Source organism: Pectinophora gossypiella, chromosome 20 (assembly GCF_024362695.1).
Source record: "Pectinophora gossypiella chromosome 20, ilPecGoss1.1, whole genome shotgun sequence".
NCBI lineage: Eukaryota > Metazoa > Arthropoda > Insecta > Lepidoptera > Gelechiidae > Pectinophora > Pectinophora gossypiella.
Window position 1 is genome coordinate 9,559,745 of NC_065423.1, and position 20,170 is coordinate 9,579,914.

Below are 20,170 nucleotides of genomic sequence, written 5' to 3' on the forward strand. Positions count from 1 at the left end.
TCAAAGGAACAGAATAGAAATTTTTGCTTAATACATTCTAGGTGTTTTCAACGAGATTGCCGACAGCCTCTCGCGGCAGAAATCTCTAGCGGACTGGCATCTGTCGGATCGAGTGACGAACTTTCTATTCAAAAAGCGGGGAATTTTTCAGATAGACCTTTTCGCAACTTCTCGTTCGAAAGTAGTTCCGATTTGTGTGGCCTGTGATGTGAGGGACAAAGGTGCTATTTTCATAGATGCATTCAGCAAAACATGGGACTTCAACCTAGCTTGGGTATTTCCTCCACCTGCGTTGATACGCATGTCAAAGGGAAGTGAGGAAGGTGTAATCTCACATGGTCAAGCCTAGGCAAGACATGAAATATATCATTTTCTTCCCTTCGTGGGGAAAAGTTTCCTATTTTTTACGATATTCATTTGTTTGTCTTTCGTCATCTTAATACATCTTTCATACACATATCCGTCCTCACGCAATCCAATTCACACCTTTTTCGGTCGTCTCCTACCCCCTATGTCCATACACATTCATACTCACCACATACCATCTAATATGACTTCCATTCCTCTTCATCAGATGCCCATACCACATCATTATTGGTCATTCATTGCATTATTTCTATAATAACTGACAGCATTTCTAAATTCGCTGGCTTATTTCTCAATTCCGTGATTCATTTTCTCAATTCGCTGAGCCGCTTCTCAATTCGGTGTTTCATTTTCTCAATTCGATGGTTGCCCAATTCGGTGATTAACTTTTCTCATAAACCACTTCACCAAATCTGGTCCCAATTGCATCATTAGATTCATGATGGAATAAAGTTCAATATTTGTTATTAAAATATTCATAAAAGCTTAATTTCAATTTCGGCACCGAATTGAGAAAAAATAGACCCTTCCGTAGAAATGCCCAAAAGCGGTCAAACGTCGTACTTATTGTTACTTAATTACATAATAAATAAACTTCGAAAAGTCGATTTTATTGATTTCTGATCATATATTTCTAAATTAGCATTTTATAATTTATCTTTGACGAAGTCAATTACCCCATTGGTGTTTTATGCAAAATGAAATAAAAAAACTCTGGCTGAAAGCGGTTTAAACGTCTCCGGGGCGTGCCAAATACTTTCCTTACGTACTTAAATGAAAAATAAATTCCTTACTCACTGTTAATAATTTGTCGAAGGCAACTGTCATTTCCTGTTATGAGTAGTCACTTCTTCATTTAACGTGTGGATTGTGAAGTGGATTACCAACCTCATGTTAGTTATTTAAAACATCAATCATGTTAGTTACTTACATTAATTTATTTTTGCCTTTTTTTAACGTGACTTATTGTAGATTTGCCGCAGATGGCATTAACTACTTGGCCGGACAAATGGGGAGCGCTGAAAGCTCTCACCCCGGTATATTTGCCCAGTGTTAACGTGTTTGAGAGCTTTATGCATTTTTTTTAAATTAAAACTAAGTATTTTTAATTGATTCTGATTAATCCGGTTGCTTTACGATTATACTTCCTATATTAAAGGAAATACTTAATATTTGGTAATGAAACATAATTGGTAATCAATAACCAAATTAAAACTAAACTAAACTTTGTAACGGTTAATTACTTTACACTCATAATTAGTTTCTGTCAATGACACTGATAAATAAGACATAAAACTAAATACCTACCTATTAAGGTAGTATATATGTATATAAGTAACGTAGGATTAAATTTAATAAAACATTCGATACACTAAAACCGCCTTGGATTTTTTTTTGTCGTGACTTATTGTAGATTTGCCGCAGATGGCATTAACTACTTGGCCGGACAAATGTGGAGCGCTGAAGGCTCTCACCCGGTACAACGTTTAAGACAACAGGCCTGAGGGTGCCCAGTTGGGCGCGAACCTCGGCTCAGGGCGTCGTCTGAGAGGAACCGTCTTAGAGAAATGCAATAATAACAGTAAAAGACGCTAATAGCTTTCCAGATTAGCTTAGTCACACAGAAGTCTGATGCTTATCGGATAATTTTACTACTTGAATTTTACTTTTTTATTTTTATTATTTCTTTTTTTTAATAGATTTTACTTTTCAAATATCGAAACAATAGCAGACAGTCTCCCGCCAGTTACTCAATGCTGTCAGAGGAAAATCTACTTCACGCCAAAAAAGATAGCAGACAGTCTCAAATCCAAAGTAGCTAAAACCTTGAAAGTCGACGAGACAAACACTCGCGTGTTCCGCTGACGCAGTTGTGCCCTACGTTGGGATCGATCCGCGCTGCGCTCCGACCCAAACATCGCTGCTATGATTTTTGAGGCGAAGCGAAGCTTACAAATAAGTACATTGTATTAAGTAATTATTTGTAAACAACGTCCATTAGTTCTTTTACCGTATCCGCGGTTTCCTCTATCAGGTTTGTAGCTGAAAATCAGCGATTTGCTCGAAAGAGCAAATACTTGCGCTGAGCTATGACCGTTTTGCGCTGCAGCACACATACATACCTGGCGTGTGTTAAACATTATGTATGTGGTGTGTATTGTTGTTGATTTATATTGTATGCATGTGTGACTGTAGACCAAATAAATGATTTATTTATCTATCTAAAAACAAACCCCGCGTATTTCAAGACAGTCATAGAACAAATATCAACTAGCCAAGACGCTTTGAATAATGTAAGTACCCGAGGTACTTACCTAAAATCACACTTAAAAAACCGGATTCGTGCGAAACCCCGCGAATTTCAAGAATGTCTCCATAGAACAACAATATCAATTTGCTAAGACGCTTCAAATGAGATATGTCAAAACTGTTGATGGTGGGGTCGTTTCGTCTCCTCGACCTTTACACAGCTCTGTGTTGGTTGCTGCCTAGGCCGAAGGTACGTTATTCGTACTACATTTTAAGCTAATATTTGAAATGTCGGGAAAGTACCTAATTATCAAGGATTTTCCCATTTTTACCAAATTAGGTATATTTACAAAGATCTTACGTTGAGGTCGATCTGCGTTGCGCTCCGACCCACATCTAGCTAACTATGAGCTTTAGGGCCATATCTTACTAGGACCATAGAATAAGGAATAATACTATGTATAGGACACCATGGTAGCGCCACCAACAAAATGCAAATGGTTTAGTACGATCTACTCTGAACCGGCTTGCGTGTATGAAGCGATTGATGAATGTGGAGGAAGCAAGAGAAGTGTGTCAGGATCGAACCAAATGGAATTCTATAGTCTCTGCTTACCCCGGTGGGATATAGGCGTGAGTTTATGAATGTGTATGTATGTATGTGTTCGTCAGAATGTGTTTTTGTTTTTCAAAAAGGCGCTTAATGGCCTTTACTAATAAGGCGACGCCATAGAAGAACACACCCCCGACGGACCGACGCGACGCCATGTAGATAATTATGATACCTTACATTGCATTTTCAGCATTATCACGCATCGTACTTTGACCTCAGTGTCAAAAACCTAACGGTAACAAAGAAAGCTAAGTTATTGCCCTTACTATATTTGGAAATTGATTGCTAGTCTTTGGACAAAGCTACCGGCTGATCAATAGTGGCTTGCAACCTTGGAGCTGGGTGGCAATATCTGGCGCGGTTTCAGGGTTGCGTGGATTTAGGGAAGAGCGACTCGAATTATGGAAGGCATTGCTTGTTAACAAAAAGGCCGGTGACATGTTAATTTTATTTATGCACGTGTTTTTGTGTTTTGTGTAAAGAGTTATCTATGAGGGGCTTTCCAAGCTACGTTCCCCAAAAATAATATACCTGCCTAGATGGCGCTGTGGAGATTTAACGTGGTAATTACATATTAGTAGGTTAACAGGCAGATAGGTGGGAGCCATCGGTACGGCAATGCAGGACGGAAAAGCCGCGTCACAGGGACTGTAACCTGGAACCTGACAGAGGGCAGCAGTAACTGTCAGTACTATTCAAAGGCGGAGGATAGGAGTATTAGTACGGCTTTGAGATAGACTCTGGGCGCCATCCCACTCGCGTCAGACAGAGTACTGCGGGGCGGAAGGTAAGAGGGAAACCACTGCCCCATTTTTCCCTAAAAACTAGCATGAAGAATGCTACACCGACAAGAGCGTGGCTCTTAAATTGGTGATGAGGGAGAGTAAAACAGCTGTCACTTTCGGACTTTTGACCTATATGCTCGCGGAGGCCCGTGTTGTTCTATGATTATCTGTGACATTTAAGCTCATGAAGCCTTTTAATATATTTTTTTAAAGAACGTCTAGGGCCCTGTGCCGAGGTTTTTCTTGCAGCTTCTTTTCCCCGGCTATACAGGTTGTGAGAAGCTACAGTAGTTTTAGGCGGATGAGACGTTCGTTATGTAAAAATTTACGATTCAAAGTGTAACTATGTTACCTACTGAATACAGATATTTTTGAATTTGAATTTGAACTTTGTAAAAAACGGTTTCTAAAAGAGGAACGTTTGCTCGCGACACGGACCCAGCCTCGCGCAGTTAAATTGAATAACTCACTGTTATTGACAGCCGATGACGACATCGAACATCACTAAAATATCCCCCCTCGCCCCGCAAACACACGTCACCGCGCAGGCTGCTCTTTTGACCTCCATTGCTTTATTTATAAAATCACAATTAAAATCACTTTCTGATCTTTAATTTGATTAGGACATTACAGGCTGATCACTTGATTGTCTGAAAGTAAGATGATCCGTGCTTCGGAAGGCATGTTGCAAGCTGTTGGTCCCGGTTACTACTTACTTATGTAAGTAAGTAGCCTTTGGCGGCTCAATAATAACCCTGACACCAGGGTTGATGGGGTTGATAATCCACCTCACAACCCACACAATAGAAGAAGAAGACCGTTTTATACGTGGTCTTTAGTCTATGCCCAGACGACGTAATGTGTGACACAGGAACATAAAATGATATCGGGCAAGTTAATTAAAGAACGCCCCTCACAAACAAACGGTTTATAGGGTACAGGGGTTCGTAAGGTCGCGTCCCTTGGGTACGAAATGGCAAGGACAGGGTGTAGGTCTGTAGGTGCCTGTTCTTGTCGAATTTTTTTGTCTTTGTCGTAAAAGTCGACTAAGGCGCTAATAGGCTAGTTTCCAACTAGTCAAATCAGTTACTTTTTACAAAACAAAATATTTCTAATAAGGAAATTGTATGAAAAGCACACAAGCACAATGTGACGTCAAAGAAAGACGTGTATATATTGTCGTACTTATTATAACGTTTTTATTGATTAAAATTCTTAAATAAGTTAAATAGAAAAAAGAAAATGTTTTTCGTTAAATTTGGATTTGTCTTTATTTAGTACTTAATCAGAATTTCATAATTTATCTTGTACACGACCCAATTCCTGCAGACACCATCTAATTTTATTTTAAGCATTAATCACGCTCACGCGTGAATAAACTCATCAGCTGACAACCGATTTTTTTAACGTCACTTATTCGTAGATTTCTCGCATATTATATTATTTAAGTACTGCAGTAACTACTGGGCCGGACAATTGGGGAGCGTTGAAAGCCTTCACTTAGTTCAGAGAATGGCCAGTTGGGCTCATCAGCCGACTATACGCCCAAGTTGGATCATATATAATGACTCTAAGTATAACTTGACATGTACATCCTCGTGCGTGTATGAAACTATTGATGAATGTGTGACGCAAGAAAAGTATGCTTGGATCGAAGCAAATGGAATTCCATAGTCTCTGCTTACCCCGGTGGGAAATAGGTATGTATTATGTTGTGATTGTCGTAAAAGGCGCTTACGTGGTTTCCACTATGAAGCGATGATATGAAACGTATTATTTAATTGTTTTGGATTTTGGCAGACGTCGCGGCGACGAGCGTAGCCTGTGTCTCGAACTAGGTCCCGCACGTTTGGCAGTCTGCCCGGCTCACTAACCCACTCAGCGTCAGACGTTTCGCATTATCAAGGACACTAATGTAGCGTTGTTAGAAAACTTCTTGGTTTGGATATCTGCTAATTGAGTTTTGAATTGTCAAATCAATCATCCGATAGAAGAATCCCTTGTATGAAGATTTTTATGAGAGTGGTGTGTTAAGATCCTTTTCTTTTAAAATGTCCCGTAAGATGTTAAAGGAATTCTAAGTTCTATTCTAGCCTTTCACGTGTTAAGATAAAGGAATATAATATCGCGTTAATAAAGGCTTCTAATAAAACTTCAAAAGGTCGTAGAAAACTTATACAATCTTCCTTTGTTTACTGCGTGGGCTGAATATCGGTTTAAATCGCATAGTTCAGAGCATCTCTGGGACTGTCTTTTGTTTAGAGTTTATGAATAAAATATAATTTGAAAATAGAACAGGGGAGTTGAAAAGGCCACATCGAAGCAATTCTATTTAAAAAAGCAATATTGCTATTTGACATTTGTTTGTATTGCGCACTTACTTTTGTATGCGCAAATGTCAAAGGGTATAGCGAGGTAAGGAAGACGAAATGGCCCCCATGGCCCATGACGGAATTATCATTTGTACTGGTATTGGCACTCTAAAAGAATACGAAATGTAAGGTCGTTGACCCCTGACCTTGACCTGTCTTTGAGATATTCGAGAAAGTTCGTACGCCCGCCGAGTTTTTTCAAAAATTTTTTTCCGATAAACTATAAAAGCTAGAAGGATGGGACCAATTGCGTATAATTAGGGATACTTTGAAAAATATTCTGTATTTTTTTCAGAGTTCTGGTGAAATGACAACTGTGCAAAATAATAAAACAAAATATAAATATATTTTTTTAGTACTGTTCTATTATGTCTACCGCGCCAAAAAAAATATATAATACTCTTTGATTTATATACTTACACCACACAAAAACTGATCAAAATCAAAGAGGCGCTTCTTGAGTAATTATGAATTTACTTGGTGTGCGTACGGCTGGTAGGAACTAATTAAAGAGGTCGTTTTTAGATTAATTATTATAATTACTTGGTAAACATAATTTTAATCATCATCATCACTATTTTCATTTATTACAACATTGATTGCATCATTTGAAAATATTTTCGACAGAATTTCAGCAGGACGTAAAATGCGAGATAGATATCTCGCATGAGCTAAATAATATAATTATTACACTTGCGATATATGAAAATAGACTTGCGAAAATCGTATTCTAGGCAAAAGAAAACCCATTTATGCAAACACGTTTACAATCTGTACTACGAACGGTTTTATAGTTGATTTTGCTGGGCTAATTTATGGTACGGAAAATGATGCCACTATTATGAAGAAAGTGCTACAGGATGCTTAACTTAAAACTCTAGTTCGTAGTACAGATGGTAAACGGTTTGCATAAATGGGTTTTCTTTTGCCCAAAATACGATTTTCGCAAGTCGATTTTCATATGTCGCAAGTGTAATAATTATATTACTTAGCTCATGCGAGATATCTATCTCGCATTTTACGTCCTGCTGAAATTCTGTCGAAAATATTTTCAAATGATGCAGTCAATGTTGTAATAAATGAAAATAGTGATGATGATGATTAAAATTATGTTTACCATGTAATTATAATAATTAATCTAAAAACGACCTCTTTAATTAGTTCCTACCAGCCGTACGCACACCAAGTAAATTCATAATTACTCAAGAAGCGCCTCTTTGATTTTGATCAGTTTTTGTGTGGTGTAAGTATATAAATCAAAGAGTATCATATATTTTTTTTGCCGTGGTAGACATAATAGAACAGTACTAAAAAAATATATTTATATTTTGTTTTATTATTTTGCACAGTTGTCATTTCACCAGAACTCTGAAAAAAATACAGAATATTTTTCAAAGTATCCCTAATAATACGCAATTGGTCCCATTCTTCTAGCTTTTATAGTTTTTCGGAAAAAAATTTTTGAAAAAACTCGGCGCGCGTACGAACTTTCTCGAATATCTCAAAGACAGGTCAAGGTCAGGGGTCAACGACCTTACATTTCGTATTCTTTTAGAGTGCCAATACCAGTACAAATGATAATTCCGTCATGGGCCATGGGGGCCATTTCGTCTTCCTTACCTCGCTATACCCTTTCAATACTTATTGCTTTTTTAGATGAATTGCTTCGATGTGGCCATTTTAACCCCCTAGCTTAGTTATTGTTTATAGAGGCACGCAGTAATTAGTATTAGGCTGGGGTTGTCGACGCGTCGCGCAGTATCATCAAAGAAGTATCAACAGTTGCTGCAAGTTATCTTTTTATGAATGTATTATTCTTCTGTATTCTGAGTTTATGTATGTATTCTTCTATCGCATGGGTTGTGAGTTGGATTACCAATCCCATCAACCTTGGTGTCAGGGTTACCATTGAGCCGCCAAAGGCCCCTGACGTGGCTCATGTAACGACTACTTACTTTAAGTAGTAACTGGGACCAGCAACAGCTTATCATGCACGGATCATCTTACTTTCGGACAATCAGGTGATCAGCCTGTATTGTCCTAACCAAACTAGGGATCTCAAAGTGATTTTTGTGATATGTTCCCACCGGGATTTCAACCCGGGACCTCCGGATCGTGAGCCCAAGGCTCAAACCAGTGGACCACGGAGGCGTTCACAAAGAAGCGTTGTAATACTTGTTACAAAATTGCGAGTATTTGCCCATCCAATCTAGGTCTTTTTAGATTTTGGCACAATTACGACATGTCATGATATGACTTCTGAAAGTATCCGAGTAGAAAATAGATTATCTGTAGTACAATCCTGAGTTTTTATTTTTACCACAGTCCAAGTATCGGAAGGTCTATAAATAATTGTCAGGGAGTGAGTGACATTTGATGTACAAGGACGTGTGGGTGGTTAGTGACGGATTTATTGATGGTCACTTGAACATATGACTGAGTAAGACGTGCCCTAATGCTAGGGAACACATCTTAAATCTACTATAACGTCGCCTTATAGTGATAATTGAGGCGCTCGGAGGCGCAGCGGTAAACGCGCTCGGTCTGCGATTGTTGAAGTTAAGCAACTTTCGCAAAGGCCGGTCATAGGATGGGTGACAACAAAAAAAAAAGTTTTCATCTCGAGCTCCTTCGTGCTTCGGAAGGCACGTTAATTCGTTGGTCCCGGCTGCATTAGCGTTAATAAAGCTCGGTGGCGCAGCGGTAAACGCGCTCGGTCTGCGATTGTTGAAGTTAAGCAACTTTCGCAAAGGCCGGTCATAGGATGGGTGACAACAAAAAAAAAGTTTTCATCTCGAGCTCCTTCGTGCTTCGGAAGGCACGTTAAGTCGTTGGTCCCGGCTGCATTAGCGTTAATAACCACCAATCCGCAATGGGCCCGCGTGGTGGTTTAAGGCCCGATCTGCCTATCCATCCATAGGGAAGGCCCGTGCCCCAGCAGTGGGGACGTTAATGGGCTGATGATGATGATGATGATGAAAATAAAAGTTACATCAGGAATGAGACTGTTACATAAGCCAATTATACGTGCACACAACGCTTGTATTTACATAAACTGCCTATATACGTCCCACTGCTGGGCACAGGCCTCCCCTCAATCAACCGGAGAGGGTATGGAGGCTCCACCACGCTATACATGCTCCAATGCGGGTTGGTGGATGTGTTTTACGGCTAATACCGGGACCAACGGCTTAACGTGCCCTTCGAAGCACGGAATCATCTTACTTTTTCGGACAATCAGGTGATTCGAGCGTGAAAAGTCCTTACCAAACAAAGGACAGTCTTACAAAGTGACTTAAAGAAAGAAAGAAAGAAACATTTATTACTTCCGGACACCACAGACACAGACAGACAGGATTTCGACAATGTCCCCATCGAACCCGGATCTCCAGATCATGAGCCTAACGCTCTAACCACTAGACCACGGAGACTGTTGAACATTTGTATTTACAGTATTTTATTATTCATTGCAGTGACTTTAACAAGTGTGCCCGTAACATCCTGTCGTCGGATTGTAAACGTCCATTAATTCGTCTTTGTTGACCCAGGCCTGTGAGCCGAGTTTATCGCCCAGACTGCTGTGTGTCTTTGTAAACAAGATTGATGGCAATGGAATAGACTTGCAGGCACAAAAATAGTTAACAAGGTTAGTGGGAATCTCGATTAGCCAGAATAGATTTACATAGGTACGTTAAATTGGGTAAAAGTGGTGTAATATAGCTGAAAGACCAAAATTCTTTTGCATCGTTCGCGTCGTCAGAATTGACAGTTTTAAATGGAATTCTACAGTGTTACTACAAAACAAAGACTAAAAGATAAGCTATGTTTAAAATATAATCAGTACACGAAAGAAGTCCCACAGGCCGCGGCGCTACTGTCGCAGACTCTACATAGAATTATTATGACTTGTCAAGTTAGTTTCATCAAAATCCGCCGACTTCTTACGTGGCGCGAAAAACTATTTTAAACCTAGTTTATTTTTAGTAAGTGTTTTGTAGTAACACTGATAATGTCTATTACAGAACAGATAAGATCGATTTGTGTTCTATTAATTTGAAAATTCAATGTGGTCGAGGGTCGGACATGCTTACCTAGCAAATAGCTTTTCACTCTTGTCTTGGAGCCCCAGATGTAGTTGACGGGAAACAGAATTGTGGGTAAAGAATTCCAGTCCTTAGCAGTTTGTATTTGAAACGAGGAAGTGAAACGCTTCGTCAATGTCATTAATGATTTGAATCCCATAAAAAAATTGCGACACAGCGTACGATGTGGATGGATTTTATAATTTGTTGTTAAAAGGCATAGAAAGAAGAATTACGGATGTATTATAAAAGGATGTCTACTAGGGTGGAGCATAATACAAAATCGTTTCATGCGGAAAGCCACGGGAGCTCCGTGGTTCCTTCGCAATGAAAATCTGCACATTGACCTAGGTCCGCCAACCATTGCCCAATGGCTCAAATTAGCTTCCAAACGTTTTTTCGATTCTGCTCCGCACCACCCAAATCCCCTGGTAGTTGCGGCTTCCGAATACATTCCGCTTAGGGACGGTACTGAAAAGTATCGGCGTCCGAAGGATATACGAAGTAATATACGATCCCGACGACCAATTAGCCAATCAGCTCGCGACACCAAACACTTCAGGACCCCGATACCGACCCCGCCGGCGTGGTCGACGATTTCCCTCATTCAGCGCTTATCGCTATCGACCCACTAGGGTCGATTAATTCTTTCAAATATTTTTCCTCTCAGACGACGCCCTGAGCCGAGGTTCGCGCCCAACTGGGCACCCTCAGGCCTGTTGTCTTAAACGTTGTACCGGGTGAGAGCCTTCAGCGCTCCCCATTCGTCCGGCTAAGTAGTTTAAGGGAAACACCGAGAACTTGTATTCACTTAGTTTATTTCGAATAACTTAAGAATTTACAAAAATGTCAATAGGTCACGCGGTAGCGCCGCTCGACGTTGCGGAACTGAACACTGTAGGCTGAACCCTGCCGCCCGCGCACCGGGAAGGGACGTACACGCAGGGAAGCAAGGGCCTCGTAGTTTAGGGTGTACTATGGTCGCTCTTATAGTCGGCCATCCTGATATCTGCGCGTCCCGCGCAGAAGTCCTAAAGGGAAATCTTATACAGCCTCCAAAGTCCTCACCAATCTCTTAAGAAGGGGAAAAGTAGGCTTCTGAAAGCAGATGATTAAACCTCCGAAGGTTGGGATCCAACATTGACAGTTGGGTGAAGTCAGCTTCTGAAGGCTGACAATGGACGGGTAATATTCACTTCATTCTCGTGATCGTTCAACAAACCTCTGAAGGTTACTAGCCTCCGAAGGCCAGCGAACAGCAAGCTAGCAACAGATGGTCCACCTCTGAAGGTCTCACCTCTAGCATCCCGTCGTAAAAGTCTTGCCCTCTGAAAGGCCGCATGCGTATATTACAGGAAAACCTCTTCGGTTATCTTATTGTCTTTTTATCGTGCGCACGTATCCAGATGACTTACAAACGACCACCTCTTAAGGTGACGTCTATGTACCACTTTCATTGTCATCTCAACTCACTACCTCTTAACGGTGAGTACAGGCCTGGTAAACGGTTATGATAATTAATGATGATCGATCATAGACAATTTAATAACACAAAATCATCATTACTCTAATAACAAATTATTAGACAATTTCTCTAATAATGAATCAATCAAACAAAAGTGGTTCGGTTCTTAATCCGAGTACAACATAATCACAAATTAGAGATTGGCAACCCGATCACTCTTAAGTGCTAAATTAATCTGAATCGGCACTAGACGAACGGAAAGACTTTAGTTTGTCTCTTGCGAAAACGTTCTCGTAAGGGCGACCACGAGTATTTGTACTCTTAAGTACATATCTGTCGTGAGGCAAAACTTTAACAATAACATATGGTCCATCAAATCGTGGTATCAATTTGCCACTGCGAAGACCCTTACGGATAATCTTACGTTCAGCAAGCACGAGGTCTCCGACCTTAAACGACTTTTCTACACGTCTAGTTTTATCAAAACGCTGTTTCGCTTGGTAAGCCGCCTCCCGTGAACGAGTAGCGGCAGTCTCCCTCATTTCACACATATCGTTACGTGTAGGTACGACAATGTCACCCGAAAGACGCGGGCGGAAACCATACAGCAACTCCATGGGCGATTTACGTGTGGTATTATTTTGGTTGGAGTTTATGCCTAGTTGAACCTTTGGCAGATATTTTTCCCAATTGCCTTGATCATCGTCCCCAACGTAGGCCACTAGAGCATCCAAAATGGTGCGATTGAAACGTTCAATTTGCCCATTCGCCCTAGGACTAGCAACAGCTGTCATTACGTGCTTTATTTGCCTGTCAACACAATACTTTTTGAAAGCATGACAATCGAACGCTTTACCACGGTCTGTGATGATGCGGGTCGGCAGACCAAAAGTTTTTATGAACTGATCAAATGTTTGCAATACCTTCTCACAGCTAGTATCACGCACCGCCTCGATCCAAATGTAGCGGGTAAACGCATCAATGATGGCTAAGATATACATCTTGCCCGTTGGGCTTTTGCAAAAAGGACCGAGATGGTCAGCGTGTACTGTGTGAAAAGGAACTGCAACCTTTTCAATCGAATGTAAAAGTCCCACTTGACGACCTGTAGGCTTTTTAGCGTATTGGCAGGAGATACAACCACGAACATATTTTTGTACAAAATGGCGCATGCCACTAAACCAGTACTTACTTTTCATTGCATCGTACGTCTTATTGTAATTTACATGCCCATTATTGTCATGAAAAGTCTGTACGAGTGACCAACGCGTTGACCGCGGTACGACAACCTTATTTTCGCCATTAACCTTTCTGAACAAAACATTGTTTTCAACGACATAATCTCGAGCCAGACCACTAGTATTGTTCTTTGAGAGTTCGTCCTGTAACTGTTCGATAGTTGACCGTATTGAGTCGTCACCTCTTTGTAAACTTTCAACTAAGTCTTTCTCTACACAACGCATGACTGATTCTACGGGGTTACGACTCAACGCGTCAACGTGCGCCATAGATTTACCGGCTCGATATTCAACATCAAAATTATAACCCTGTACTTCGAGCCACCACCTGGCGATACGAGGGTTTAAGTCGCGCTTGGTCCACGCCCAACGCAAAGCGTTGCAATCTGTCATGATTGTGAACTTTATACCGCTGACGTACACTTTAAATTTTTGGAGACTCATAACCACCGCTAAAGTTTCCAGCTCATAGCTGTGATATTGTTGCTCAGCTGGGGTGGTCTGCCTACTGGCGTAAGCGACAGGTTTCCAAGACTCGTCTGATTGCTTTTGGAGAAGAATCCCACCAAGACCGACTTTAGAGGCATCTGTGTGTACCTGAGTTTGATACTCAGGATTAAATAGTGCTAATACTGGACGACTGATTAAAATTGATTTTAATTCGTCGAACGCCTGTTGTTGACCTTGACCCCAAGCCCAAGGCTGATCTTTCTTAGTGAGTAATGTGATGGGACGCGCAATAGATGCAAAGTTACGGACATACTTTCGAAAATAACTCGCGAGCCCCATGAACTGCCTCGCCTGGTGCACATTTTCAGGAACTTTGAAATCGCGTACAGCATTCAACTTGCGCTGGGCAGGTCTTACCTCACCGTTGCTCACCTCGTGACCCAAATACTCGACAGTTGACACAAGAAAAGAGCATTTGTCCAATCTCAGAGTCATATTAGCCTCGCGAATCCTCTCTAGAACCGATCGCAGACGGTCCAAAGCATCGGCATTATTCTCGGCGTAAATAATTATGTCATCAAGATAAGCGGTAGCGAATTTGAATTTAAGCGGTCCTAATATATCGTCCATCGCTCTTTGAAAGACGGATGGGGCATTGACCAAACCAAAACTCATTCGAGTATATTGGAAGTGTCCATCGGGTGTAATAAATCCTGTGTACTCCTTACTATCATCATCAATCTGTACGCAATGATACGCGGACGTAACGTCTAAACAAGAGAATACTCGTTGATTTGACAGGCGGTCTAGCTGATCTTGTATTAACGGGAGCGGGTAGCGCTCTTTCTTTGTTATCTTATTTAGAGCGCGGTAGTCAACGCACATGCGCTTCTCTCCTGTCTTCTTAGACACTAGAAGGACAGGGCTGGCGTAAGGTGAGTTTGAAACTTCTATAATGCCTTTGTCTAAGAGTTCTGATACCATCTTACGTACAAGCTGACGATCCTCAAGGGACATTCTATAGGGACGATAATATACAGGCTTATTATCAGTCAATTCTATTTTCATTTTAACGGCGCATTTCCCTATTTTATTCTCATCACCCGAAAAACATTCCGAAAACTCTTGAAGAATGTCTTCAAGGGTCGCAACAACAGAAGGTTCCAAGTCTGATCCTACTTTATATGACTGGAGATCACCCGTCGCGACAGTCGCACGTGCAACACAGCTACCGTTTGGAATCATTACCACCTCATTCCCTTCATTAATTACGTTTACGACCAACCGACCTTCAATTATTTCTGAAATACTCTCCGGTATAATATACTCAGACCTTGGTTTCGAAGTCTCAGTGTTGTTTATTGAAATGGGACCTGATACATCGGTGCAACACAGGACTATCTTATTCACACCAGGCTGCAATTGAATGTTTTCTTGCGCACACAACTTAACGCGTTCATTATCTTCACAGATATTTGATTTCGGTAATTCGTGTAAGTAATTAGCATTATATATTTTCAAAGAAGTAGGTGTCTTTAGTACGTAAACGTTGTAGTATTCCGTAAAAGGTTGACCGATAATCAGGCCCAAATCCTGTGCATAATCCGGAACAACATACGCCTTAATACCCTCGCAAGTAGCCTCGTCTACCGTCACGTTAATCAAACTCTCACCTATTGGTGTTATTTGTGAACCGCCGAAACCCTTAATCACATTGACACCATTGCACTCATTGACATTTAAATGTAACTGCTTCGCAATGGTTTCGGTTATAGTGACGCATGAGCTACCAAAATCAATGAAACTGTAAACAGACACGTTGTTCACTTTCGCCGTCGTATAATATTTTGAACCACCTGACGCATCCTGAATAACACGCACTGTATGTGTCGATTGCCCTGCATCAGTATTCGCAGCGGAAGACCTACGGCTTTTCAATTTTAAACAATCTTCTTTAACGTGTCCCATTTTGTTACAGTAAGAGCACTTACGCATTTTTGTAAAACAATTATTTTCTTGGTGCCCCTTTCTACCACAAAAATTACAGACTGAAGCTAATTTGTCGCGAATCTTATACGTGCAACGAGCCGCAGTATGTCCACGTTTTTTACAGTTATGACACTTGATGACATTCTCATTTTTAGTGCTGTAAGAGCCACCGTATCGGTTTGTAACACGCATAGTCGCCCTCAGCGATGACAAGTAATTTAATAGTTTATTAGGGTCGGTACAGCCCGCGGACACCGCCCCAACCTCTACGAGATCGCTACCAATTGTCCCAATAATCGCCTCGGTTATCAGAGGCGACGGAATACCGCATGCATTCCCCAGCGCTAATTTATCGTAATAAAATTGCAGGTAATCGGCGTCGGGTTGCCTGACAATATTCACTAAATCACGCATCATATTTAATTTACTTTTGTGGGACGGAAAGGCAGTCAAAAGCTTTGTTTTGAAGTCGGGCCATGACGTATTCATGTCATTTGCAGGCAACTGATCATACCATTGACGGGCGTAACCTTTTAGTTTCGACAAACAGTTAAACATGACTGTCTTTTCGTCCCAACTATACATACTGGCTATTCCTTCTACTTTACGTATCCACATTTCCATAGTAATCATAGATGTTTTAGGATCGAACTCCGGTATAGGGTCATTACGACCGACATATCTAAGTGACGGCAAATTAGTTGAATTTTCGACATACCCAGAAAGTCCAATACCAGAAAAACCTGGATGAACCGCAGGCGCCGGCGCCGGCGGCGCGGCGCTGCTCCCAGCGGCGGACGGCACCGGCCCGCCGGCGGCGTCGCGCACGGAGATATGCGGACACGGCGCAGCATTCGCCGACACACACACAGAGGCCGGCAGAGCCTCCGTCGCTCCCTCCGGAGCAGGCGGCGGCGCAACCGCGTTCATCGTAGGCGCTCGTAGCGGCGCGCTCGACAGCCGCGTTGACTCGAACAGAGGAGCGGTGAAATATCCCTTAACTCCTTGAGTTGGTGCAGTCCAACCCGTAGGTAGTGGTGGCGTCCCTGCCTCGCGGTCGAAATCCTTGCCCGCGCCAGCCCGCGCCGGACTAGAGACCACGCCCGCACCGCCCGCGCCGGGGCCAGACCCCGCGCGAAGTGGCGACGGCGGCGATTGCTGAATATCCACATACTGTTGATTACCGGCGTCAGCCACAGGCACCGACCTACCCCAGGTCTCACGAACGCTAAATATTTCCTTTTCCAATTCTTGTATTCGTCTCGATAACCGGCGAGTCTCTAATTCGAACAATAATCGTCTACGGAGCTGATTTTCACGCTCCTCACTTGTATCACGACTTCTCATATTTCCGCACTCACTATACACTCTTTTAATATTAAAACAATTGTTTTTATTTAAGCAGAAACACAATTAAGTGAAAAACAAACTGTAATTCACTCATAAAACGCACAAGCACGTGTTAGGTACCAACGAGCACACACAAATCAAGTAATCGAACCGCGCGCGCGATGTTGCCAGCTCGCGCGACCTTACGACAAAATAAATAGATACTCCTGAACATGTATTTTCATGTTTCTAGCACTATAATCGAATTTTAACTTGTAAGCATGACTTCATCTCACTTCTGAACTTTAAGGGAAACACCGAGAACTTGTATTCACTTAGTTTATTTCGAATAACTTAAGAATTTACAAAAATGTCAATAGGTCACGCGGTAGCGCCGCTCGACGTTGCGGAACTGAACACTGTAGGCTGAACCCTGCCGCCCGCGCACCGGGAAGGGACGTACACGCAGGGAAGCAAGGGCCTCGTAGTTTAGGGTGTACTATGGTCGCTCTTATAGTAGTTAATGCCATCTGCGGCAAATCTACAATAAGTCACGTCAAAAAAAAAATAATGTCTACCTATTATGAACCAGCGCGCATGTTTGAAACAACTGATGAATGCGGAGGAAGTGGAGAACTATGTCAAGATCCAAGCAAATAGAAAACCGTTTTTGCTTCCTCCGCTTCCGCCCCGGTAGGAAATAGACGTGAGCTTATGTGTATACGCGCTCGGTCTGCGATTGTTGAAGTTAAGCAACTGTCGCAAAGGCCGGTCATAGGATGGGTGACCACAAAAAAAAAGTTTTCATCTCGAGCTCCTCCGTTCTTCGGAAGGCACGTTAAGCCGTTGGTCCCGGCTGCATTAGCAGTCGTTAATAACCATCAATCCGCACTGGGCCCGCGTGATGGTTTAAGGCCCGATCTCCCTATCCATCCATAGGGAAGGCCCGTGCCCCAGCAGTGGGGACGTTAATGGGCTGATGATGATGATGATTATGTGTATATCGGTGATAGTGTAGATATGGGTTGAGAAAATATCCACAAAAGAGCCAAGTTAGGAGTTTTCTTATGCCCAAGATACAGGTGGGGGAAACATAAAGGATTTATACACAAACCGCCCTTCGATTCTTCCTCCCAACGGTATGGAGCATACTCCACCGCGCTGCTCCACTGAGATTTGGTGGAGATGTTTTACGGCTAGTGTAACTGAGCCCAAGACAGCCGGAACCAAACATAAATGTTACTTATCACCATCAATGAAGGAACCTCCTCGTCATTTTAGTATTGATTCGTGCGGAGACGATCACTCAAGTGACGTGTGACTCTGTCCCGGGTTGGCTTGAAGCCATCTCTTGAATTCGCCAGGTTATACGTATGTAGATATGGCGACTACGATTTTGGCCGACTAGCCGACTAGTCAGCCAAGTCAGGACTTTCCAGGCTACGTTCACCAAAAGCAATATATATGGCATCGTACAGCTTTACCGTTATAATCACCTATTTTTTCTTTACTCGGGTACATCGTTATTCCAAAATACTAATGGCAAATAATTGTTGCTTGATATTTGGATCACATTACGAATAGAATTATGTTGCTACATATATTGCTTCTCTTTATTTTGATCAGAATCATAATTAGTAGAACTAAGGGGTAGAAGATGCAATTGTGCCTGAGTATAAGAACAGGGGTCATCATTTATACCCAAAAACAAAGATATAAGATGCATTATAGGCTGTTATTTATGAAATTATTAGGTTAACAAAGGCAACACTGTACGGGCACGAGTATTAAATGTATACACATTATCTTTTTTGACAAATTAAACTGTCTCTCTCTTGGGTCGGTCCCTCATATCTGAGGATCGTGGTCGGCATCAGGGTTGCATCTGGAGCGGACGATCTGCCTCCACCGGTTTCTGTCCAGCGCTTCCCTTACAACTGTGTAGAGCTTGGATGACGACGAGTCTTTCACTTGATCGGTCCATCTAGTTGGTGAACGACCACGCGATCTTTTACCTTCAGTGTCCCCAACCACAATCAGTTTTTCTAAACCATCATCACCTCTGCTCGTCGTGTGGCGGAAATAAAAAATGATGCGTTGTTGGCATTAGTTGATAGACGAGTTTAGTTTTTATTTGGAGCTGGAGTTTTTATTTGGAGCTTTGGAATTAAACCGTAAGTCTCATTAAATGTCAAATATGACCCCTATTCCCAGTAGTCTTACCAGTTGAACTACTAAGAATTTCCGGGACTTCGTTATCCAAGGTTGTTGAGAACGTTCATTGATTTCACAATCCCTACGAGAGAAGAGAGAATTGTACGTATTGTAAACGATGTTGCAAGCTTTTAAATGTATTTCCCTGAAGGAATATGGGTAGGACGACATACGAACGGAAAGGTCCAAAGAATAAAATCTCCTTTTGTCTATGATACAAAAAACTATAAATTCATTAAGCATGATTGTGCCTGCCGTTATCCCACTTTAGCAGGAGTCAGCACATGTATTCCTCTTTCATTCACACACATAATATCCTTCTTTTCACAATCCATCCACACTTTCTTGTGTCTTCCCCTACGCCTTTATCCATCCAAATTAAATAACCAATTTGAAAAACTTTTTGAATTTGGAATTTCTGATTCCTTTCGTGAGATGTAACACAAATGACCTAAATACTGAAAGTTCAACGGCTTTACCACTAGGTCAATATGTTATAGATTTGGGTTATGGATTTTTATTGTGTTTTCAAATATCTTGTGTTACACAATTTTTATTTAAGTAGTACAAATTATAGCAGTGTTATAATGTTCATTTATTTATAACCAGATTATTTACCTACTTCCTAATTCCGTTATGTACTTCCGTTATCGACGCCAGTAATATGTAGAAGCAGAAGCATACCAGTTGTAGAATTTAGGTAAAACTTAAGCCTTTATCATAGGTAACCTATCGTTATACTACGATTTTTTTTAAATATTAAAGGTTATTTTTACAATTTACGACTCTAACCTTAATGATGGCAAGAAGATGTTGGGTTTTTGAAGGAATCTAAGTAATTTACCTACTTGATAGGGCTCTAATTTCCACACCAAGAGAAGTGTCTTATAAATACGAGTCGCGTGCGTTCCATACGGAAGGACTCAAACGAATCAAATGCTCTGTTAATTAATTTACAACTAAGATCGTTATCGACACTTTATAAATGCTTTTTGGGAAATGTGAAGGAATTCTCGC

At 41.4% G+C, this 20,170-nt stretch overlaps 1 protein-coding gene and 1 long non-coding RNA gene across 3 annotated transcripts in view; one reads left to right on the plus strand and one right to left on the minus strand.

Annotated features, from left to right (window-relative positions):
* The window catches only part of LOC126376187 (cholesterol transporter ABCA5-like), a 70,558-nt gene that overhangs the window by 49,652 nt on the left and 736 nt on the right, over positions 1-20,170 (minus strand). The window lies entirely within an intron of this gene.
* Positions 1-20,170, plus strand: part of LOC126376354 (uncharacterized) — a 70,815-nt gene that overhangs the window by 19,988 nt on the left and 30,657 nt on the right. The window lies entirely within an intron of this gene.